The sequence below is a fragment of the Lycium barbarum genome, chromosome 3, assembly GCF_019175385.1.
Source record: "Lycium barbarum isolate Lr01 chromosome 3, ASM1917538v2, whole genome shotgun sequence".
Taxonomy (NCBI): domain Eukaryota; kingdom Viridiplantae; phylum Streptophyta; class Magnoliopsida; order Solanales; family Solanaceae; genus Lycium; species Lycium barbarum.
Window position 1 is genome coordinate 73539584 of NC_083339.1, and position 26331 is coordinate 73565914.

Genomic DNA, 26331 nt, shown 5'->3' on the forward strand with positions numbered 1-26331 from the left:
CGCCCCGCAGAAAATTCTGCGGTCCGTCAAATTGACATAGCCCAGCGTCAAATGGTCACAGTGACCCATATTTGACTGGGCAGTTCTACGGACCGTCAAGGAATTTATACGGCCCGTCAAAATGGGCGCAGAATTGCCCGACGGGAGTTTAAGTTCCGCTTTATATATTTCATTCCACTTCATTTGGACATATTATTTTACCAAATGAGATCCAAAGCTCTCCAAAAACCCTCTCTTCCACTCCATAAACTAATCCAATCCAAATCCAAGAGAGATTAAATATCAAGAGGCAAGAATCAAGATACCCATGTGCTAGAAGTCTTGCTAGGGTTAATAAACTCCAAGGATTCTTTGGATATTGAAGCTAGAGTTTTCACATAAGTTGATAGCTTGATACAAAGCTCATTCTTAAGAGATAAAAGGTTAGTTTTCATACTTATTACATCCTATTAAGAATGTTTATTTATTGAACAACGTGAGTAGAAGGAACAAGTGGAAGATGAGTTCTAAATGTAATTTTTATGAGGTTTTTGAGTAGTAAGATAACTTGAGATATGATTCTTAGTATGATATGGATATAATATTGCTATGGAAAGTAATAATGGTGATTAAGAAGCATTATATGAAAATGTGCTAAATGGGTATGAAGTTGCTAGCATAAGTTGAACACAAGGATGAATTTTGAAGGCTAAATCGAATGTGAATACTCGATTATGATATTGTGGATATTATTGTGGTTGTTGGGAGTTGTTTTGTGATATGGTGGAAGTTGACAAAATAGGGGAAATGCTGCCCAATTTTCATAAGGTCATGAATTATTCTAGTTTGAATTTAGGAGTATCATTAAGGCTTAACCATGTTATGAATCCTTCCAAATGTAGATTATTCAAGCTTCAACGGGGAACGTTAAATAGTTAAGGAGACAAAGGGGTATGTAAGGCTAACCCTTCTTTCATTATATATATATATATATATATATATATATATATATATATATATATATATATACTCTATCTCTAAGTTCAATAATGTCTTACAAATGACTCTATCTCTAAGATTACCAAAGCTTACGATTCTCGATACGTTCGCGATTCTATTGTCTCTCTTATATGATAGTTGATTCTCTAAGGATAGATATAATGAAAATGATGATGTCAATGATGATGATGATACTAATGAACTCCTACGTATACTGATTTAAGTATGTATGACTATTATGTAACACCGAGCTTATATGGCCGGGTATGATACCTATTGCGCGCACACCACTGCAGTTGGGTACAGATAACACTAAGCCTTGGTAGGGCCGGGTATGTGAAACCACCGAACCTTTATGGTCGGGTATGCTATGGTTACGAATATGTATATGAATACAGATATGAATATGGATGCGAATATGTATATGATCATGGACATGGATATGTATACGGATATGGACATAGGTATACGCATATATGTATGTACACAAGAACGCAATTGAAATGGAAGGTCCCTATGAAAGACAAGGAAGTAATTATGATGATGGCTCTACTACTCCCTGATTCCCCCATCCTATACTATTTCTTGTGTTGTCTTTTATGCTCATATTATGATGTTGATTATGCTTTACATACTCAATACATTATTCGTACTGACGTCCTTTTGTTTGTGGATGCGGCACGGGACAGGGAGACAGGACTGATTTATAGACCTCTCACTCAAGGACTACATAGAGAAGCTCCATTTCATTCCGGAGCTACAACTTTTGGTATTATTCTTTTGTGTACATACCTATGGGCAAGGCGGGATCCTGTCCCGCCTATATGATGTGACATACTCTCCTCAGAGGCTCGTAGACAGTTGTGTATGATTAGATGTCCTTAGCCTTGTCGGCTTATATTTTGTATATCATTTTGATAGCCTCGTCGGCTTGTATATATGGATATGGGCATTGTTATTGATGATGATATAAATGTGTTGTTGCCTAACGAGATTAGCACTATTGATGCATATAAATTATGAGTAAGCCATATGGCTCAGCTAGATGTGACTATGAGAGTACGATAAGAGGTACCCGGGTGGGTTAGCACCGGATGTCCGTCATGGCCCTCCGATTGGGTCGTGAAAAAAGTGGTATCAGAGCAGTTCTGTCCTACGGTGTGTCTACGAGTCGTGTCTAGTAGAGTATTGTTTATGGGTGTGTTGCGCGGCACACTTATAAACAGGAGGTTGCGGGCATTTTAGGAATGAATGACCTTCTTTCTTCATAAGATTGTGCGATAGAGCCATGATATAAGAATTTCTTTTTCCCTAACCGTGTATTATGTATTTCAGAAATGCCTGTAAAGAGAAAAGCTACGGCAACCCAAAAGGGCAAGACAGTGGCAGGAAAGCGGGCTGAAAGAGCACCACCAATAGTTGTAGAGGAAAGTGAGTCCTAGAATTCGGCTCAATCTCAGTCCTCCCACTCAGTGCCTATTTCTGAGGAGAATGAGGGAGCCTCAGCCCTAGCTCCAGTACCCCCAGCTCCTCCACCGGATGCTTCAGGCCAAGATGTAAAAGAGGCCATTCGTTTACTTACTCAGTTGGTTGCCGCCCAGACTTAGCGGCAAGGTGATAGGGCTGTTAGTGCAAGGGCCCGTGACTTTATTAGCTTGAACCCTCTGGAATTCTTCGGGTCGAAGCCGGATGAGGACCCCCAGAATTTTATTAATGGGATGTTAAGGACACTTCGGTTAATGCATGCTTCGGACATTGAATCGGTGGAGTTATCATCCTATAGATTGAGGGATGTCGCGGTTCATTTGTAAACAATTTGGATGGCTTCACGGGGAGTCAATGCACCTCCCCCGGTATGGCAAGAATTTGTGGATGCCTTTCTCCGACATTACTTACCTCCATAGGTTCGGCGAGCTTGAGCCGATAAGTTCTTAAATCTTAGACAAGGAAGTATAAGTGCTTTAGAGTATAGTCTCCGCTTCAATTCTTTGGCTAGGTATGCTCCGTCCATGGTAGCGGATATGGGTGACCGAGTGCACCGATTTGTGAGAGGCCTAGGGCCACATTTGATGGATAGGTGCTTGACTGCGTCCCTTCAGGACAACATGGATATTTCACGCATTCAAGCCCATGCCCAAAATTTGGAAGAAAGCCAACAACAACAAAGGAGTGAGTGTGAGCATGATAGGGGGTATAACAAGAGGGCTAGATCTTCGGGTCCAACAAGTGAGTTTAGAGGCGGGCCAAGATAGCATTTTTCTAGGCATTTAGGCCATTCTATGACTAGTATGCCTCCACGATTTATAGGCCAGAGATTTGACAGATCTACTTATTTCGGGCAAAGTCAGAGTTTCAGAGCTTTGGGTTCCTAGTTCAGGGGTGATTCAGGTCAGGCTAGGCCTCCCGTGACACGATGTTCCCAGTGTGGGAAGTTACATTGGGGCCAGTGTCAACTAGGTTCAGAGGTTTGCTATACATGCGGTCGACTAGGCCATATCATACGTGATTGCCCCTTGGTTGGTGGTAGGGTTAGAGTTCAGCCTTCAGGATCAACAGCCGGGTCTTTATCATCGATACGCCCTATGGGGAAAGGTTCACAAGTGCCGGTCAACCATGGTAGAGGTAGAGGGAGAGCTCCCAATTCTAGTGGTCCTAAGCACCGTATTTATGCCTTGGCTGGACACCAAGATCTTGAGTCATCTCTCGATGTCGTCACAGGTATATTATCGGTATTTTCTCATGATGTATATGCTTTGATAGATCCGGGCTCCATATTTTCATATGTTACTCCATATATTGCGGGTCGATTTGGGGTTAAACCGGAGTCGATCAAACCTTTTGAGGTATCTACACCTGTTGGTGAACCGGTAATAACTAGCAAGGTATATAGAAATTGTGTAGTTGTGATTTGTGACCATCGTACTATGGTTGATTTACATGAGTTAAAAATGATGGACTTTGATGTTATCATGGGCATGGATTGGTTGGCTTCTTGCTATGTTGATTGTAGAATGAAAATGGTTCGCTTCCAATTTCCGGGAGAACCAGTTTTAGAATGGAAAGGAAATACTGCGTCCCCAAAAGGCAGGTTTATTTCCTATCTCAAGAAAAGGAAAATGATCGCCAAAGGTTGTATTTACCATCTAGTTCGGGTACATGATGTAGAAGCTGAATCGCCAACTCTTCAGTTTCTCCCCGTGGTGAATGAGTTTCCGGATGTATTCCCGGAAGAGCTTCCAAGTCTCCCTCCAGAGCGGGAGATTGATTTCACTATAGATGTGCTACCGGATACTAAGCCCATATCTATTCCTCCTTATAGAATGGCTCCCGCAGAGTTGAAAGAATTGAAGGAGCAATTGAAGGACTTGCTCTAAAAAGGTTTTATTAGGCCTAGTTCTTCCCTGTGGGGAGCACCTGTGTTGTTTGTGCGAAAGAAAGATGGCTCCTTGCGAATGTGCACTGACTATCGGCAGCTAAATAAGGTGACAATCAAGAATAAATATCCGCTTCCGAGGATTGATGGTTTATTTGACCAATTGTAAGGCGCCAAATGGTTTTCAAAGATAGATTTGAGATCCGGGTATCATCAAGTGCGAGTTAGGGAGAAAGACATTCCTAAGACAGCCTTCAGAACCAAGTACGACCATTTTGAGTTCCGGGTAATGTCATTCGGGCTAACTAATGCACCGGCAGTATTTATGAATTTGATAAATAATGTGTTCAGGCCCTTCTTAGATTTATTTGTGATTGTGTTCATTGACGATATCCTGGTATATTCTAGGTCCGAGGCATAACATGCGGATCATTTGCGTACCATTCTTGGTGTTCTTCAAACTCAAGAGTTATTTGCCAAATTTTCTAAATGTGAGTTTTGGTTGAACGCAGTGACCTTTTTGGGGCATAATATTGCAGTCGATGGTATTCGGGTAGATAGCCAAAAGATTGAAGCGGTGAAGACTTGGCCAAGGCCCACAACACCTACGGAGGTTCGTAGTTTTCTGGGCTTAGTAGGTTATTACAGGAGATTTGTAGAGGGATTTTCTTCTATTTCTGCACCACTCACGAAGCTGGCCCAGAAATTAGCAAAGTTTCAATGGACAAATACTTGTGAACGTTGTTTTCAAGAGCTAAATGATAGATTAACTTCTGCCCCAGTCTTGACACTTCCATAGGGATCGGAAGGTTATGTTGTCTATTGTGATGCTTCAGGCAGTAGGTTAGGCTGTGTGTTGATGCAACATGGTAAGGTGATTGCGTATGCTTCAAGACAGTTGCGGAAACATGAGAAAAATTATCCGACCCATGATCTTGAATTGGCTGCAGTTATTCATGCATTGAAGATGTAGAGACATTATTTGTATACCGTCCATGTTGATATTTATATAGATCATAAGAGCCTTCAGTATATCATCAAACAAAAAGTGTTAAATTTACGACAACGGCGATGGTTGGAATTGTTGAAAGACTATGATATTGACATCCTGTATCATCCCGGGAAAGCAAATGTAGTGGCTGATGCTCATAGCCATAGATCTATGGGAAGTTTATGTGATGTTCAGCCAGAGAAAAGAGAGATAGCTCGTGAACTCCAGCAGTTAGCTAGCCTAGGATTTCGAGTAGTGGACTCAGGTAGTATGGGAGCTACCATTCAAAGTACAACGATCTCGTCACTAGTAGTGGAAGTGAAAGAGCGTCAATACGAGGATCCCATGCTAGTTCATTACAGAAATACACTCCCTCAGAAGGAGAAGTCATCATTTGAGATTTCTGGAGATGGAGTTCACCGATGCCAAGGCAGGTTATGTGTTCCTGATGTTGCAGGATTACGCCACCAAATATTGAGAGAAGCCCATTGTTCCCATTTTTCTGTTCACCCAGGAGCAACGAAAATGTATCACGACCTTAAATCTATATATTAATGGAATGGGATGAAGAAAGATATAGCGGAATTCATAGCTCAATGTCCTAACTCTCAGCAAGTGAAAATTGAACACCAAAAGTCGGGTGGATTATTGCAAGCTAGAAATTCCAACTTGGAAATGGGAAGTAATTAATATGAATTTCATTACAGGCTTACCCCGTTCTCGACGTAAATATGACTCTATATGGGTGATTGCGGATAGACTCACGAAGTCAGCTTATTTCTTACTGGTCAGAACTATATATGTAGCAGAAGATTATGCAAAGCTTTATGTTAAAGAGATAGTGCGACTTCACGGTGTTCCAGTTTCTATTATCTCCGATAGAGGGACTCGGTTTACAACCAATTTTTTGAAATCTTTCCAAGAAGGTTTAGGGACTCAGGTGAGCCTTAGCACGACATTTCACCCCTAGACGGATGGGCAAGCTGAACGTACCCTTCAGACTCTGAGGATATGTTACGAGCATGTGTATTGGATTTTGGAGGTAGTTGGGATGATCACTTACCACTTATTGAATTTGCGTATAACAATAGTTATCATTCTAGCATCCAAATGGCCCCATACGAGGCTTTGTAGGGGCGAAAGTGTAGATCTCCAATTAGGTGGTTCGAAGTAGGAGAGACCAAATTGATAGGACCAGACTTGGTCCAGCAAGCTATAGAGAAAGTCAAGCTTATACAGGATCAATTATTAACAACTCAGAGTCGTCAGAAATCCTATGCAGATAATCGTCGAAGAGACTTAGAGTTCCAAGTGAAAGATTGGGTATTCTTGAAGGTGTCGCCAATGAAGGGCGTCATGAGATTTGGCAAAAAGGGCAAGCTTAGTCCTCAGTACATTGGACCTTATGAGATTGTACGCAAGGTAGGCCATGTGGCTTATGGATTAGACCTACCTGTGGATATAGAGTCAGTCCATCCAGTTTTCCATGTATCGATGCTTCGTAAGTGTATTGGAGATCCTTCTAGAAATGTGCCAATAGATGAAGTCCAAGTTACTAAACAATTGTCTTATGAAGAAGTCCCTATTGCCATTTTAGATAGGCAATTACGAAAGCTCAGAACCAAAGAGGTAGCTTTAGTTAAAGATTTATGGAGGAATAATAATAGAGAGGAAATGACTTGGGAAGCCGAAGAGGACATGAAGTCCAGGTACCCGCATTTATTTTCACCTTCAGAAGAGATTCATGCAGAGACGCCATTAACCTTAGGTATGTAATGCTTTTCTTGATGTTTTCTGTCACGACCCAGTTAGGGGCCGCAACGGGTACCCGGGGCTAACCACTGAGCACCGCTCGCTCTACTACTCATCATGCTCATTAACTACTCTTTTATCGATTTTACGCTCAAATCATAAGAAAGTCACCTTTCATTTGTAAACATAAATAGTTTCATATACATAAGCCCTTTAGGCTATCAAAATAATATATAAAATTATACCATATTGACCCTATCAGACCACATAACCCACACTATGCATCTACGAGCCTCTACTGAAGTACAAAACGCATAGACAGGACAGGACCCCGTCGAGCCCAATATATATAAATATACCCAAAAAAGTAATCAAGCACCTCTGGAACAAGGGAGTGCTTTCAATCGACTAACAACTTCTACGAGTCTGGCTCAAGCTCACCTCCCTGTCTACCTGTGGGCATGAACACAGCGTCCAAAGAAAACGGACGCCAGTACGAACATTGTACTGAGTATGTAAGGCAAGAATGAAATAATTATAATAGGAGGATCATGAGCCATAAGAGAAAGATATAACCTGCAAGAGTGTCATAAGCAAATACATTTTGTACATATATCATATTTTACATAATCATGGTACATATGTCATCACATCACATATCCCGCCACATTACATATCTCGTCACATCACATATCTCGTCACTATCCCGCGTCCGAGTAACCATCATATGTCGCCCACTAGTGGTGATCATGCCCGGCCCTCTAGGCTCGGTATAACATCGCAACCCGCCTTAGCAGTGACATGCCCGGCCATCTAGGCACGGTGGAATCATATGTAGCCCGCCTTAGCGGTGACATGCCCGGCCATTCCGGCGCGGTGGAATTTCATCATCATATAATCAATCATTACCCATCACTATTGCACGTTTCATGAACGTATCATAGCTTTGCATTTTCATACATAACATAGGCATATTACAAGTTAGCATCATTAATCATCTTATAGACGTATCATGACTTAGCATTATTTCACATTTAGCATTAGGAGCATACATTAGGATTTGAAGACAACCATAGCTATGTCGGGGTGACGTAAGGTCGTAAACCGCCGATTATATTATGAACGTTTATGAGTATTTTGCCTCACCTTGAAGGAAATAGTGCATAAGGTGAGTGTTAACAATAATGACACCATCAGCGTTATGGGATCATCATATCATGAACTATCGAATCTCTATACTTTAACTCATCATCATCATTATTATGCTCGTATGTAGTTTAGTATACTTAAGAACTCATAAGTTCCATCATATAGGAGGATCATGGAAAGTTTGAAAGATTCATGCCTTTGAAGGAAGGGATAAGCCTTACATACCTTTGACGTTTAACTAAGCTATCGCTTGCGTGTTCCCCTTTAATGCACACGTTCTACCTTCAAGAGATTTTATATCGTCATTAGCTAAGCAATTGTAAGAACGGGCTTTCTAAAGCTAGGGAAAATTGGACAGCACTTCCTTTGTCAATACTACTTTTTCCCATATTCTATATCACTCCCAAACGCTCACAACAACATTCACAATAATGCAATCCACAATCATCATTCATATACGTTGACCACAATCCACCATTTCTCTTCAATTTCTCCACATTTATGGTTAAAGCTTACTATCGCGTTATATCATGTATCACACTTATTCCATGACCTAAATATCATTTATGACGTACTCATACTCACAACACCCCAACATTTATGATTCAATCCAACTACCATCCAAACATGACACTATTCACTCATTAATGACCCATTTCTTATGTCTTTCTACAATTCAAGTATCTTAACCTTCCAATACTTTAAACAACATGGTTTAGTCATGAAACTTACCTTAGATGATGGTTGAACAAGCCTTGAATGGAATCACTCCTCTAGCATCAAAACCCTACTTCACTTCCTTTGGGTTTTCTTGAGAGAGATCAACTTTTGCTAGGTTTCATACACTTTCTTTCATGGATTTTGTGTTATTGATCATGGATTTCCTTTGGTTTTCTTGTGATGAAGAGTAGAGAGCATTCTAGAGGTTTCTAGAGAGAAATATCGTGGAAATGAAATGAATTGAATTAGCTTAGGTCTCCTTTTAATGACTTGAAATCTAATCCGGAATGAATAGTGACTGAAGTGCACAGTGGTCGTAAACCCAGTTTACGGTCCGTATTCCAGTTTACGGGTTGTATATCGTGGTCGTATTTCAGAATATCAAAACCAGAAAGGTATGCTGAGGATCATGGTGATTTACGATCGCAGTTTACAGGTCGTATTTCAATTTACAGTCCGTATTCCAAGTCGTATTTATCCTTTTAAACATTTGACAGAAAGTTGAAGTCTTGTAAGTTAGAATACGACATGGTGGTTTACGGGCCGTATAATACTTTACGGTCCGTATTTCATTTTTACGACCAACTGGGCCAAAGTGCAAATCTGCAACTTCCACGTCTTCCGAACCTATAATTAGTCATTGTGGAGCATAACCTTATCTCTTATTCCCATTGCCTTTGAAATCTTACTTAGGGTCGTCAAACGTCATTCCCTTCTGATTAAAACATCGTATACCCGTCTTCTTCGCTAGTCTATTCATGGTACATATACAGGGGATTTTCCAAGGTGTAACATTCTTCCTGATAGCATCCATGGTAGCTCAGAATTATTGAAGGACGTGGATGAAGATTTGGAAGTTCCAAGAAGACCCATGACGAGATCTCAAACGAGGAAATTGCAAGACAAGGTTAATGGGCTGCAATCAACAATTCAAAAGTGTCTTATGATGGAAGAAGAGCTCCAGCCCAATTCAGATTTTTTCCTCAAGTCTTACACTTATTTGGAGGCCCAAATTAAAGTCCAAAGTGAGATGGAATGAGGTCCAAATCAGCCCCAAAAGAAGAAGTTTCCAGCAGCCCAAAATTAGCCCAAATATTATTATTTTCTAGAATAAATATTTAATTGTTGTTTTAATCTATGTTGACTTGCATTGGTCCAAGTGTGGGTAGTCTTCTAGGTTGTTTTAATCTATGTTGACTGCCTTGGTCCAAGTGTGGGAAGTCTTTTATGCTTCTAGGGAAGATAATTCCCATTTATTTCTATTTTGACTAGCTCCTTCTTTACAACTATATAAAGGGGTGATTGTCATTCATTGTAAATCAGATTTTGAAGAATATATTATATTGAGAGTTCTTTTGAACCTTTGTGGAATTATTTTAGGATTTATCTTTCAACCTAACTAGTTCCTAGTTCAAGGTAGTAAGATAATTTCTTCCTTGATATCTTTGATTTCTTTTTGGTATTCTTTCGAAGGCGGTTAGTTCTAAATACTAATTGTTGTCTTAAGTTACTCACAAAGCGGTCAGGATCCTAATCTACTGTTTTTGATTTGTTATCTCAAGTAAAGGCGTTAGATTTCTTCCTATAAATCTATACGTTGTTACTTGGATCTTGTCAAGACTTTAGCACTAACGTTCTTGGAAATTCGTGGATTGTTCCTTCGAATTTCCCATATCTTTTATTTTCTAGTTTTTAGATTCTTTTCTATATTTGCTTCCGCACTTCTTATATTTTAATTATAAATTTGGGATCTCCCTAACCTCGTTATTATCAAGTGGTATCAGAGCGGTTCTATCAAGATTCCGTTCTTGATAATCTTGGGGAATTCTTGAAAAAAAAAAAAAAGAACAAAAAAAAAAGGCAAAAAAAAAAAAAGTACTGTAGCAGTGAACAGTGACGAAAAAAATTTAGTGTTTGCGTTCAAGAAATTTCTTCCATCCTATTTGTTTTCTAAAGATTAAGATAGAAAACAAGAAGAGGGGATCCTAGATCTTTAAAGATAAGAAGCAATCAATTTGTTTTCTTACTCCTTTTATCTTGTTTAAAAAAAAAAAAAAGTCCTTTTGTTCGAGTCTTGTTTCAACTAAATTCTAATTCTTTCTAGGATTGGTTCTTCACTTTCTTTAGTGCCCCAAAATTCTTTATTTTACTACCAAGGGTTTGAATCTAGTGGGGTTTAATTATAAATCCATAAAGTGTTTTTCCAAAGGTTATTTGAGTGGAAAAAGGCAAGAGTGAGTGAGAACAATTGAGAAAAAACAAAAAGCCAAACTTTGAGTGATAAACTATTGTTTTTGAGATGACTAATACAGGTAGTAGTGATGATGAAAGGAGGGCTCGCCAAGAAGCCGAGATCCGAGGAAGAAATGACTTCACAGAGACAAGCTATGCACCAACAATTCGAAAGATGGACCTTGCAATTTCAAGAGATCAAGGATGCCATTGCTGAACAAAATGAGACAATAGCTGAACTTAGGAGAGGAGGTCAACATGTTGTACAACCACAAAATAATCCTAGGCCTCAAAATAGAAGAAATATGCCCCATGGCCCCATTGTAAATCAAGAAAACCCTATAGATGATTTTGTTGATGATCTGGATGTAAATCTAGATAGGGTAGGGAGAGATAGGAGGGGACAACGAGGAAGATTGGAAGATGATAACATCAATAGCATAAAGATGAAGATGCCAACTTTCAAGGGCACAAGAGATCCATACTTGTACCTTGATTGGGAGCGGAAAGTTGAAGCCATTTTTGATTGTCACAACTATTCTGAAGCTAAGAAGGTAAAACTTGCCGTTGTTGAATTTTCTGACTATGCTTCTATTTGGTGGAAAAAGCTTACAAGGGATAGACAACAAGATGGAGAACCGCCCATTGCTACTTGGGCTGAGATGAAGAGAGTCATGAAGAAGAGGTTCGTGCCTTCCCACTTTCAAAGAGACCTACAAATGCGTCTTCGAAGATTGGAGCAGGGAACCATGACTGTTGATGAATACTTCAAAGCTATGGATATGGCTATGATCCAAGCTAATTGTGTAGAAGATGAAGAGGCCACTATGGCTAGATTTCTTAATGGTTTAAATAAAGAAATAGCTGATGTAGTAGAGATACAACAATATGTAACTTTAGATGAGTTAGTGGATATGGCTGTAAAATTAGAAAAGCAAATTAAAAGAAAGCAGCAAGCTAGCTCATGGAGGAGTCAGCCAAACACCAATTCAAAGAAGCCATGGCCGAAACAAGATGTGACTTCTAGGCCTCAAGAAGGCAAGGGGAAGGCCAAAGTAGATGAAAAGGAGGGAGGTAAAACTTTTAATCCTAAATCACCAAAACCTTCTAGTTCTATTCAATGTTACAAATGTCATGGAAGAGGGCATATGATGCATGAATGTCCAAATAGAAGAAATATTCTCATGAAAGAAGATGGAGAGTATGAGAGTGAAAAAAGTGAGGTAGAGGAAGAAGAGGGAGGTGTGAGTGAAGATGATGTAGAGTTGCCTAATAGTGGTTTTGTTGGGGTAGCTAGGAAGATTCTTGATGGAGAAAATGAGAGTAAAAAAAGTGAGAAAGAGGAAGAAGAGGGAGGTGTGAGTGAAGATGATGTAGAACTTCCTTTTAATGATAGTTTGGTTGCAGTAGTTAGGAGGATTATGGCTATCAATTTGGGAGTCAATAGTGAAGAACAAAGGGAAAATATATTCCATACTAGGTGTGGGATAAGGGGGAGAACTTGTTCTATGATTATTGACAGTGGTAGTTGTGCTAATGTAGTGAGTTCACACTTGGTAGATACGTTAGGGCTTGCATGCATGAAACACCCTAAGCCCTATAGACTCCAATGGTTGAATGATAGTGGTGAACTGAAAGTCAACAAACAATGCATGATTTCTTAAATCCGAAATTTGAGCCAATTTGGAGTTGATTTGAGGGTAGTTGAATGTTTGAAGTGTTCTTGAAGACCTTCAAATCTTCATAAGGAAGAAGGCTCTCCAAAGGGCCATTTGATCCAAAAGTTGTCAAATATTTCTGATTTTTGCGAAAAAAAAAAATCATCGAATTGGCCCATATGCGACACAACATGCGAATCGCATGTTGAACCTGCGAGTCGCAGGTTATGTCGCATCTTGTGACAGAAAGTTGAAATTTGGCTGCCTCATATGCGAGACGCATCTCACCATCGCATGGAGCACATGCGAGTCACACATGGTTTCGCATCCTGTGACAGAGAGTTGACACCTTGGTTGCATCATCTGCGAAACACACATCGACCTCGCATGTTGCACATGCGACTCGCATGTGATGCACAGCCGTCGCATATTGCGCATTTTAGGTTTTTCCAACTTTAATTCTCTTTGATTCCATTTCTCAAAAACAAAAATTTCTTGATCCTTAGTTGATGGTATTGTGTCCTTAATCCTTTGGTAGGGAACAAAAAAAAAAAAAAAAAAAAAAAAAAAAAAAGAGTATAGAAATTTAAAAAAATTCATTAGTTCAAATTGATACCTTGGATCAATTGGGGCTTCCCGATCGTGTTTTCAAATTATCACCTACCCGGGCCCGAAATTTTTGTTATTTTCCTGATTTTTGCACTCAATTTTCTTGTGTCTCTCAACTAGTAGCCATTTAGTAGTTGTTCCTACTTGTGTTTGCTAGTTCTTGTGTCCGCATTTCTTTCGTGCCAATTCTTTCGTGCTTTTCTCTTTCTTACTTCGTTGTTCATTTCTTGGCTCAAGTGCGTTATATTGAATTGAGTCGTCCGTCTTTCTTCGAGTCTAACAAGAATCTATTCCGACCAAGAGTAGAATTTGAACCCTTGTGACTAGTCAACATTAACAAGCACACAATCTTTGGCGGAAGCAATTTGTGAGGCAATAAAGGTGCGCATACTTGTGCGATTGCAAGTTGATTTTACTAATCTAACGTGTTTGCTTGCTTTGTTGAGTGACTTAATAGGTACCATGGCTACGGAGGATGAAACTCGAGTTCCCACCGGGGAACTCACACTAGGTGATGTAATGATAGCCTTACAAGCCTTGAACGATAAAGTGGATAGTATGGGTGGTCGAATGGAAAATATGGGTGGTCGAATGGAAAACTTGGGAAGTAGGGTGGAAGCAATTGAAGGAGGTAGTATGAGGTCTCATATTCGCCTCAAGTGCAATACCAAGGTGGCACAAGGGGAGCTACTCGAAGCACTTCACCTACAGTGTCACCCGGCACCTTCCATCATCTATATAACCCCACTCCCCAAAACACTCCTCAAAACACGACTCTCACCCCACCAAACAACATTCCCATAGGCCAACGGAACAACCCACTCCAACAAGATCAAGCTCCAAATGACCCACATCCAAATGACCCACCCCTAAATGACCCCCACCCAAATGCACCAATGCCACCCCAAAACTGTCCAAATATCCAACAACCAAATGAGGAAGAGATAGAGGAAGCTCTACTTGAGCACGAACATTATGGTGACCAAGGTTGGAGGCCACGAGGGCAAGCACAAGGAGGTTATCGAGGAAGGGGTGGAAGGCATGGTCCTAACCCTCAGATGGGTAGGAAAAGAGGGTACCAAGCTCGTGAAGGGTACCAAGGTCGTGACCATCAAGGTTATGACGACTATAGAGATTTTAATAGGAATCACGGTTATGGCGGAGGGCGAGACACGAGTCTCAATTCCATCAAGGTTACTCTCCCAACCTTCAAAGGAAGTAGTGATCCCGATACATTCCTTGATTGGGTGATGCATTGTGATAGAATCTTCTTGACGAATGACATGTCCGAGGTGAAAAAGGCTTCTTACGCCATTTCCCAATTCGAGGGGTATGCTTCCACATGGTGGGAAACTCAAGTGAAAGCAAGAAGAATTATTGGACTCCCGCCCATACCTACTTGGGATGAATTGAAGGAGGCCATGCGGCGTAAGTATGTCACCGAACGCTACAAACAAGAACAACTCAAGAAGGTGTATACCTTAAGGCAAAACAAAAGGAGTGTGGAAGAATACTATGATGAGTTTCAAATTGTCAAGATGAGAATCGACTTTGACGAGGATGAATTAAATGCTATGACTCGGTTCCGAACCGGGTTAAATGGTGACATTGTCTCCCAAATGAGACTCCACAACTATGGGAGCATTGAAGAAACCCTTCAAGCGGCTATTGAAATAGAGGAGGGTCTCAAGGAGGACAAAATCAATAAATCAAGGGGCTATGTGAGTTCATGGAACCATAACAAAGAACGAGGAGCTTTCTCCTCCAATTGGCAAAAGAATAAGGGCCCCATGCAAGAAACCAAGAAACCATTTGTGAAGAATTCTCAAGCTGAGAAGCAAGTTGACAAGCAACCTCCGAAGTTTGCTCCAAAAGAAGGAGGTACGAAAACTCCTATTCAATGCTTTAAATGTCATGGCTTCGGTCATAGAGCAAGTGAGTGCCCTAATCGTAAAGCGTTTATTTTGAAAGACACTTATAGTGAGGATGAGGAAGAATGTGAGGAAGGGGATGAAGAGTGAAATCATGGGGATGAACATCATGATAGTGAAGGGGATGGTGTTGAAGGTGATGATGAGCCTATTGTACCTCTATATGTGGTGCGACGAACCATGATGAGTAAAGCAATGGATGACCCAAGTCAACGGGAAAATCTCTTCCATTCCAAGTGCATCATTAACCAAAACACTAGCATCATGATCATTGATAGTGGGAGTTGTGCCAATGTTGCTAGTACCACCCTTGTTGATTTCTTGAAACTTCCCACCACCCGCCATGAAAACCCTTACAAACTTCAATGGCTCAATGAATGTGGTGAATTGAAGGTGACTAGGCGAGCTATCATCAAATTCGCAGTTGGGAAGTATCATGATGAGGTGTTGTGTGATGTTGTTCCCATGCAGGCGTGTCATCTTCTACTTGGCTGACCATGGCAATATGATAGGTCCGTCAACCATAATGGGAGAACTAACCAATACACCCTTGGCCACAATGGCGCCAAACATGTCTTGAATCCCATGACCCCCCCGCCCAAGTGGGTGAGATCTATAACAAAATGAGGGAGTTAAAGGAGAAGGGACATGGTGCATTGCAAAAGAATAATGTGGGGGACGAGGGAGTAGAGGAGAGTAGTTCTCAAGAGTTGAGTGGAAAGAAAGGAGAGCTTAGAGGAAAAACTAAGGTGTCGCTTTTGGCGAATTGTGGGGAAATTAGGGAGGAATTGGGGGAGCGTCAACCGGTGATTCTCCTCATGCATAGGGACTATGCATTGCACACTAATGAACTAACCCCTTCTTTTCCTAGCTCTATTTCTTCTCTTTTGCAGGAATTTGATGATGTGTTCCCAACGGAACTCCCAAAGGGGTTACCACCCTTGAGAGGAATTGAACACCAAATTGACTTTGTTCCGGGGTCTCAATTGCCAAACAAACCGGCTTATAGAGCCAACCCGGATGACACTAAGGAGCTTCAGAGGCAAGTGGATGAGCTCCTTGAAAAGGGAGTTGTGAGAGAAAGCATGAGTCCTTGTGCCGTGCCCGTGATCTTGGTGCTAAAGAAAGATGGATCATCGTGCATGTGTGTTGATTGTCGGGCCATCAACAAGATAACGATAAAGTATCGCCATCCCATACCCCGTCTTGATGACATGCTTGATGAGTTGAATGGTTCATGCATATTCTCTAAGGTAGATCTTAGGAGTGGGTATCATCAAATCCGGATGAAACCCGGAGATGAGTGGAAAACCGCATTCAAGACCAAGTTTGGTCTATATGAATGGTTGGTGATGCCTTTTGGTCTCACTAACGCTCCTAGTACTTTCATGCGATTGATGAATCATGTGATGAAACCTTTTATTGGCAAATTCGTGGTTGTTTATTTTGATGATATTTTGGTGTATAGCAAAACCATGGATGAGCATGTTAGTCATTTGAAATGTGTGTTTGAAGTGCTTAGACAAGAACAACTTTATGCCAATGTTGATAAATGTTCCTTTTGTGTGGATGAAGTTGTTTTCTTGGGATTTGTCGTGAGCTCAAGGGGGGTTGAGGTTGATGAATCCAAAATAGAAGCCATAAGAAATTGGCCCACTCCAAAATCCATTGGAGATGTAAGAAGCTTTCATGGCTTGGCTAGTTTCTATAGGCGTTTTGTTAAAGGATTTAGTACCATAGCCACTCCTTTGACCGAGGTAATCCGAAAGGACAAACCTTTTTCTTGGGGTGTGGAGCAAGCTAATGCCTTTGAAACTTTGAAACAAATGCTTAGCTCCGCACCATTGTTGCAATTACCCGACTTTGACAAAATATTTGAGATTGAATGTGATGCAAGCAAAGTGGGTATTGGAGCCGTTTTAATGCAAGACCAAAAGCCCATAGCCTATTTTAGTGAAAAACTCAAGGGAGCGACTTTGAATTACACTACCTATGATCTTGAGTTGTATGCCTTGATTCGTGCTTTGGGAAATTGGCAACACTACTTGTGGCCTAAAGAGTTTGTAATTCGGACCGACCATGAGTCCTTAAAGCATCTTAAAGCCCAAGGTAAGTTGAACAAAAGGCATGCCAAATGGGTTGAATTCCTTGAAACCTTCCCTTATGTAATCCAATACAAAACGAGAAAGGAGAATGTAGTGGCGGATGCCCTATCAAGGAAACATGTTTTGATTAATACCTTGTCTTCCAAATTGATGGGTTTGGAAAGCTTGAAGACATTGTATCCCGAGGACCCCGTCTTTGCCAAAATCTTTCTAGATTGCGAAGAATGGGAAAGGGAGAGGTGGATTAGGGATAGGTCTTCTACCCCCTATTCCAAGTTTGATGGTTTCTTGTTCAAGAACAAGCGACTATGTGTGCCCATGAGCTCTTGGAGGGAGTTATTTGTGAGAGAGGCACATAATGGGGGATTGATGGGACATTTTGACATTGATAAGACTTTGGGGATTCTTGAGGAGCAATTTTATTGGCCTCATATGCGGAGGGATGTGGCTAAGATTTGTGGCCAATGCATTGAATGTCGCGGCGCCAAGTCTAGACTCCTTCCCCATGGTTTGTATACCCCTCTCCCCACCCCTCAACAACCTTGGGTTCATATTTCGATGGATTTTGTTTTGGGTTTGCCTAGAACCAAAAGGGGTAAAGATTGCATCTTTGTTGTGGTTGATCGATTTTCTAAAATGGCTCATTTCATTGCTTGTCATAAGGTTGATGATGCTCCTCATGTTGCCTCTTTGTTTGTTGAACATGTGGTAAAGTTGCATGGTATTCCCAAAACCATTGTGAGTGATAGGGATCCAAAATTCCTTAGCCACTTTTGGAAAGAATTGTGGGGACGACTTGGTACTAAATTGTTGTTTTCTACCTCTTGTCACCCACAAACCGATGGCCAAACCGAAGTTGTCAATAGGACCTTGGGTTCTATGCTTAGGGCCATGGTTAAAGGAAAATTAACATCTTGGGAAGATCAATTGCCTTTGGTTGAATTTGCTTACAATAGAGTCATTCATAGCACTATTGGCATGTCACCTTTTGAAGTCGTTTATGGTTTTAACCCCCTAACCCCTTTAGATCTAACCCCTTTATCTCAAGATGTTGTGTTGAGTTTAGATGGAAACAAACGAGCCGAGGCCATGAAGAAGTTGCATGAGAAGGTGAGGCTTCACCTTGAGAAAAAGAATCAAGAAACGGCCAAGAGAGCAAACAAGGGCCGCAAACGAGTTGTGCTTGAACCGGGTGATTGGGTTTGGGTACATTTCCGAAAGGAGAGGTTTCCCAACAAAAGAAAGACCAAGTTGATGCCTAGAGGAGATGGTCCATTTGAAGTACTTGAACGACTCAATGATAATGCATACAAAATTGATCTTCCACCCGAATAGCAAGTTCATAACACCTTCAATGTGTGTGATCTCTCTCCTATGGTGGTGCAAGATGTTGATCCCTTAAATTTGAGGACAAATTCTCTTCAAGAAGGGGAGAATGATACAACTCGAATGGCATCTAGACCTTTTACAAGGAGCCAAAAGAGGGAACTTCAAGCTATGCAAGCATTGTTCATGAGGAGGGACATACTTGAATACACTCTAACACCTTCCCGGGGATTGCAAGTGTTCATGATAGCATGGGAGGATGGTTTGGAGAAGAGGTTGGAAAATGGTCATACTTGCAATGTGACTATTACTTGAATATTTGCAAATTCAAGTTTTGTTCCCAAAAGAAGACACCCAAACAAGGCCCTTACTTCATTAAGGGTAAAAGTGTAATAGTGTAGTTGTCTTCTTTTGAACCTTAGTATAAATAGTAGTCTATTTCATTTAGAAGACTTAGTCTATGTTGAATATTGATGTCTTGAAATTGTGAACTCTTTTTGAGTGTTGAGAGCTTGCTAAGCTAGAGATTGTGAATCTTGTGAGAGGATTGGTTATTAGGGTATCAAATCCCTATTGGTCATCCTAAGAGTTTGGTGCTCTTTAGCTCCTAAATTAGAGGTCAAGTTAATTCAAGAACTTTGGTTGCTAATTTGGATCTTTAGTTGTGTCAAATTATCTATCCTTTATGTTTCTTGTCCTTTTTTCTTCATTTTCGTATGGAATATTGTATCACTTGGGAAGCAGAAGAAGATATGAAGTCCAGATAACCGTATTTATTCCCACCCCCAGAAAAGGTTCAAGATGAGATGCCATTGTCAATGCTCTTTTTAATGCTTTTGGTCGTGTGTGGCCCTGTTTTCTTACTGTTGTTGTAGCCCTGTGAGGTGATGTTATTTTGGGTTGTTATAACAAGATGGTTGTGCCATATTACAGGGGAAACTATGGCGAAATTTTTGTAGAATCCCCGAGAACTTAACATTCGAGGACGAATGTTCCTAAGGGAGGGAGAGTGTTACACCTCAGAATTTCGGGTTGTTGTGCGGTGAATAGATTAATACATGTTAAGGTGTATATGATGTCCCTATAAGTAAGAAGGGATACCTAATGATTCTAATTAAGATTCCAAAGACATTTGAGGCAAGAGAAGAAAGCTTGTTGGAGAAAGTGAAGGTAGAGAATGTCTTACTCTGTACACAAATTTACAAGCAGGTATTCCAGGAAATTTACACGATTATAAGTTGAACAGATCGAATCGACGCAATCTGAACTGAATCAGGAAATTATGCGGACATCAGTCAGTGTCGATGGACCGTCGCTGTGCACTGGCCATACGTTTCTGCAATCAGAGATCTGCTGGCGAAAGTCGATAGAGCAAGTTGATGAATAGTCGACATATCGACGGGTTGTCGACCTGCTCGTCGAACCGCCTCACTGGAACTTTCCAGTTCCAGTTATAAATGGACGACCCTTACTCTTATTTTTCCGTTTCCACTTTCTCTACAAGTCTTGAAGACTCTAGAATATTCTCCACACCATATTAACACAAATCCAAGGGAAATCAAGGACTAATTACCAAGAATCAAGAGAATCAAGGGAAAAAGAGGCTCACTAGGGTTGATAGAAGTCAAGAATTCTATTGGTATTGCAGATAGGGCTTCTCTCAAGTAAAGTATATCCATCCAAAGTTCATCCTTACATGATCAAAGGTGAGTTTTACATCTATTTCATGTTATTAAAAGTATTGAGTAGTTGAAAGACTTGGATTAGAGAAGAAAGTAGAATATGAGCTTAAATATGGAAATAATGGTATTTTGAGTAGTAAGTTAATTTGAGTCATGATTCTTAGTATGAGATGAGTATAATCTTGTTACGAATGATGCTAATGTCATTGAGGAAGTATTATGTGAAGGATGAGTATGGTGTTGTGTTGTAGCTATGGTTGTGGATGGTTTTGAAAGGGAGTTGTGAGAATCGAATAATGTTTAACTTGAAGAAGTTTATTGATTATGATGTTATGGGTGTTATTATTGATGTTTGGGAGTTTCTCATTATATGGAGGAAGTTGTTGAAACAAAGGAAATGCTGCCCAATTGTCGTTAGCTTTTAGTCGCCTTAGTTTAGTCTTAAGCATGTTTCTAATGATCTAACGCAATACGGATTCTCTTGAATGTAGAGTTGTGAGCTTGGAAGGTCGTTAAGGAGACGTAAGGGTATGTAAGGCTAGTCCCTTTTTTTTATTAAGGCATGACTCTTATATTACTACCTTCCATATATTCCATGACCTTCTTACATTCCAAATTGAAAGTTCATAATTCTTAAGAGCTAGAGATAAGATATGATCTATGATAAGCATGATGATGATAATTATATTTTTGAAGATTCTGAAGCTTATGAAATGATGTTGTTACGAACTTGATAATCGTATTTTATGATTTCATTGATGTTAGCCTTGGTTGTAGTCTCACCTCATGATATTAGTTCCTTCAAGGTGAGACATAGCGATGAATATGAGGTTCCTGACCTTACATCACTCTGATAGAGTTGTACCTTTCACTTGGGCTCTCATGCATGCTATGTATAGTATATGATGTACATGGACATATGAGTATGTATACATAGGATATGGCAAAAAGGGCAAGGCGTTATATACGCAATACCACCTGATCAATTGGCATATTATGATATCGTTCAGGACGTAAGATGCCCAGATGCGGGATATATGGATAAATTGATCGGGTCTTTCGTTCTGCGGCAATATATAGATGTATAATGAATATATGGATAAATGGATTGGGCTGCACATTCCACAGCAATATATGACACATGATACGATGGATCGGGCTGTACGTTCCATAACATTAATATATATATATATATATATATATATATATGAATGTAAGTATGAAAGATGTTAAAGAATGTTAACATGCATGATATCCGCCTTCAGAGGCTAGCAGTACAGGTTACCTCCTTACGTCATGTTTCCTTACTTCTTTATGATGTTATTATACATGCCTTACATACTCAGTACATTATTCGTACTGACGTCCTTTCTTTTATGGACGTTGTGTTAATGCCCACAGGTAGACAGGGAGACGACACAGACGCTTAGGAGCATACTCAGCAGATTTGCAGGAGCACTCCACTACTCCAGAGTTGCCACTTCTTGGTATATTCTTTTGTGCGCATATTTGGGGCATGGCGGGGTCCCGTCCTGTCCTTATGATTTCTGTACTCCAATTATAGGCTCGTAGATACTTTTGTGTAATGAGATTTCTTCAGTGTATATTTTGTACATCATTTTGTAGCCTCGTGGGCTTATGTACATATACATGTTTTGGGAGATTTGGAGATTAGATCATGATAAATCTTGCGTTGAGAATGATGTATGTCCAGGGTAAGTATGATAGATAGCATGATAAGTGCTGCTTGGTAGTCAGCTCTGGGTACCCGTCATTGCCCACTAGTTTGGTTGTGACAGGGTCAGAGGAACTGGTACCCTTTCGTGCTCAATCGGGGCTGGATGGATCGGGTTGTCATGCGAGGGGGTAGCGCTGTGGGCCTCGCTATGACTGGACTCAACTGGGTATGCTTGACTAGCACCTTTCCCATCGGTGACCAGTCTCTTGCTGGCTTTTGTCTTTCTTGGAGGCATCGCTGAAAGATTCAAGTAGAGAAAGGATTAGAAAATTGCATTTTTAGGTTGGCTCTAATGCACGATCTAGATCATGAACAAGTGTAATTTCATAAATGTCCTGTAGCCTTCTTTCTATAGATATGGTGCATGACATACCGATAACTTGGGCTCCACTAGACATGGTTCATAGACATTCCTAGGACAGACCTGCTCTGATGCCACTTTAGTCACACCCCGATCAGGGGCATTACGTGAACTGACCTCTAAGTTGGATACCACCTGGTATGACCTTAATCCTGACAAACTATACCTTTGTCCCTCGTGATACGATTTACATGGGCTAAAGAAAACACCTGCACACAAAAAAGGCCCAACTTGGCTACCATGCAAAGGCACAACTATTACACGTCGTAGTTTCGTCCGTTGGGATTCGTTAGGTGTTAGTTGTCCTAATCGTGGAAAATGGGTTATCTTCTAGGATATATGAGATTATATGTTCCTATAGTATGGTTATGGGTTTTTAAGCTCATGAAATAAGCAATGGAAGGATTTGAGAACAAGAAAATTAAGGAATTGAGTTTGTCAGAACTTTTGGAAAACTTGGCAAATTTTTGGATAGGATTTTGGTCCAACTTGGGAGAGGTATATATCCTAAAATATGAGGAGTTTTGGTGTGTTTCTTTTTTCCGAATTGAAGTTCGTCGATTCTAGTTTCCAACTCAACAAACCGTTCCTCAATGTGACATCGGAGTAAAAAGTTATGGGTGTTTTAAGACAGACTGTTCGAGCAGAACATTTTGATGGACCGCAAAAATTTCTGCGGCCCGTCAAATTGCATCTTCCTAGAGTAAAACAGGCACAGTGAGCCATGTTTGGTTGGCCAGTTTGACGGAGCATTTTGACGGCCCGTAGGAATTTTGACGGCCCGTCAAAGTGGGCGTAGGATTGCCCGATGGGCTTTTAAGTTACGCTTTATATATTTCATTTCACTTCATTTAGGCATTTTATTTTCTCAAATCAGATCCAAGAGCTCTCCAAAAACCCTCTCTTCAACTCCATAAACTAATCTAAGCCAAATCCAAGAGAATTAAGAGATTCAAGTGCTAAGAAGCTTGCTAGGGCTTGTGGAACTCAAGTTTTCCTTGGGTATTGATGTTAGGGATTTTCACTTTGGTGGAGTAAGTTGATCCAATACTTGTTCTTGTGTGATTAAGGTAAGATTTCACATCTTTTACATATGGTTAAGGTTGTTTGATTGTTATGCCATGTGGGTACAGGAACAAAAGTGGAAATAGAGTTCAAGTATGAACTTGGAGATATTATGAGCCATAGGTTAACATGAATTGAAATTCTTGGCATGTTAGGAGTATAATCTTGTTGTGGATGTTATACATGATGTTGAGGAAATATTGTATGTAAGCATGTATGGTGTTGTATTGTAGCCATTGTTATGAATGATCATGAAAAGGAGTTTTGGGATTGGATGATGCTTAACTTGAATGAAATCTCTTGATTTTGGTATTGTTGATAATGTCATTGTTGATTGGGAGTTGTTTTGGAATTTGGTAGAAGTAGATGAAATAGGGGAAATGCTGCCCAATTTTCGCTAGCTTACGAATTATACTCGTTTGAACTTAAGGGTGCCTTTGAAGCCTAACCTTGGTATGAACCCTCTTAAATGTAGATTTCTCGGGCTTTGGAGGTGAACGTGAAGTAGTTAAGAAGACATAAAGGTATGTAAGGCTAACCCTTCTTTCTTAAGGCATGATCCAATTGATGTATACCTTCATGTGAAATCCATAGTATCTTCCATTATTATTTCATTCCTAGAATCACTAAAGCTCATGATCTTGATATTCTCAAGATACCATTGGTCCCATCCTATGATAGTTGATCCTTTAAGGAAGGATATAATGAAAATAATCGTGATGATGATGTTGAGGACATGCATGTATTCCTATGTGTGTGTGTGTATATATATATATATATATATATATATATATATATATATATATAGATATATATATATATATATATATATATAAATATATTAAAGTATGACTACTAAGAACACCGAGCTTATATGGTTGGGTATGATATCTATCACGCGCACACCACTGCAGTTGGGTACGGATGACACTGAGCCTTGGTAGGGCCAAGTATGTATAACACCGAACCTTGTCATGGTCCAGTATGTAAGACACCGAACCTCTATGGTCGGGTATGGTACTACTATATGTATAAATGTATGAAATGGAAGTTTCTCATTAGAAAGAAGGTAAATAAATATGAGGAACGTCGCTAAAGGTATAAATGGTTCTTTCATTCCCTGACTTTTCTATATTATGTTATTTCTTATGCTTCCATTATGTTATTGATTATGCTTTACATACTTAGTACATTATTCATACTAACGTCCTTTTGTTTGTGGACGCTGCGTCATGCCCGTAGGTGGACAGGGAGATAGACTTGACCCATAGACTGTTTGTTCAGAGACTGCATGTCACGACCCAACCGAAGGGCCATGACGGGCACCCGGTGCTAACCCACCCGGGCACCTCTTATCGTACATCCACATTTACATCTAGGTAGGCCACATAGCTTAATCATAATTTCTATCCGTCATTCATGCTAATCTTATTGGGCAATGATACATTCATAACATCATTAACAACTATACCCATATCAACGTACATAAGCCGACGAGGCTACCAAAATGATATACAAAATATAAGCCGACAAGGCTTTAAGACATCTAACCATATACAACTGTCTACGAGCCTCTAAGAAGAGTAGGTAACATCATATAGACGGGACAGGACTGGACTAAATGAAGCTCATCTAGGCCTCTCACAAATCGGTGCACTCGGTCACCCATATCTGCTTCCATGGCCGGAGCATAACTGGCCAAAGAATTGAAGCAGAGACTATACTCTAAGGCACTCATACTTTTTTACCTAAGATTCAAGAACTTATCGGCTCTAGCTCGCCGAACCTCTGGAGGTAAGTAATGTCGGAGGAAGGGATCCACAAATTATTGCCATACCGGGGGAGGTGCATTGGCTCCCATGAAGCCATCCAAACTGTATACCAATGAACCGTGACATCCCTCAATCTATAGGATGCTAGCTCCACCGATTCAATATCTAAAGCATGCATTAACTGAAAGGTCCTCAACATCCCATCAATAAAATTCTGAGGGTCCTCATCCGGCTTTGACCCGAAGAATTCCGGACGGTTCAAGCTAATAAAATCACGGGCCCTTGCACTAACAGCCCTATCACCTTGACCTGTACCTTGCTGTTGAGTCTGGGCGGCAACCAACTGAGTAAGTAAATGAATGGCCTCTTTTATGCTACACTTCGGAAAATTCCATGTCATTGCATAGTAAATGGACTAGCGCCGGGTAAGGAGTATACGATATTTCTATAAGTAAGAAAGGTTATTTAACGATTCTAATTAAGATTTCAAAGACGTTGGAAGTAAGAGGAGAAAGTTCCTTAAGGAAGGCAAAGCATATGTTGTGTTTTGGAAAAAAGTTCCGTAAAGTACCGAGCTAATGTTGACTTAATGATGTCTTAAGGAAGAGTTATAACGATCCTTAGATTGGTAATGAAGTGTTAAACAAGTGTCAAGAAGGTTCCATAAGGATTGGAGATCAAACGAACGACGGAAACAATTTCCGGGAGGTGGGGTTATACGACCGCTTATACGGTCCATATAACATTGTACGGTCCATGTAAGGTTCCGTATAGCACCCAACAGAAATATGGTTTCTCTGATGGTGAATTACGGTCACTTATACAGACCCTATACTGTTGTACGGACCGTGTAAGTGTCCGTAGAACACCCGACGGGCTGAGTTAAGTT

The 26331-nt window shown here is 40.3% G+C and overlaps 1 pseudogene; it reads left to right on the forward strand.

Annotated features, from left to right (window-relative positions):
• The window catches only part of LOC132630958 (uncharacterized), a 49819-nt pseudogene extending 31004 nt beyond the window's left edge, over nucleotides 1-18815 (forward strand).
• The last annotated feature ends 7516 nt before the right edge of the window (nucleotides 18816-26331 follow it).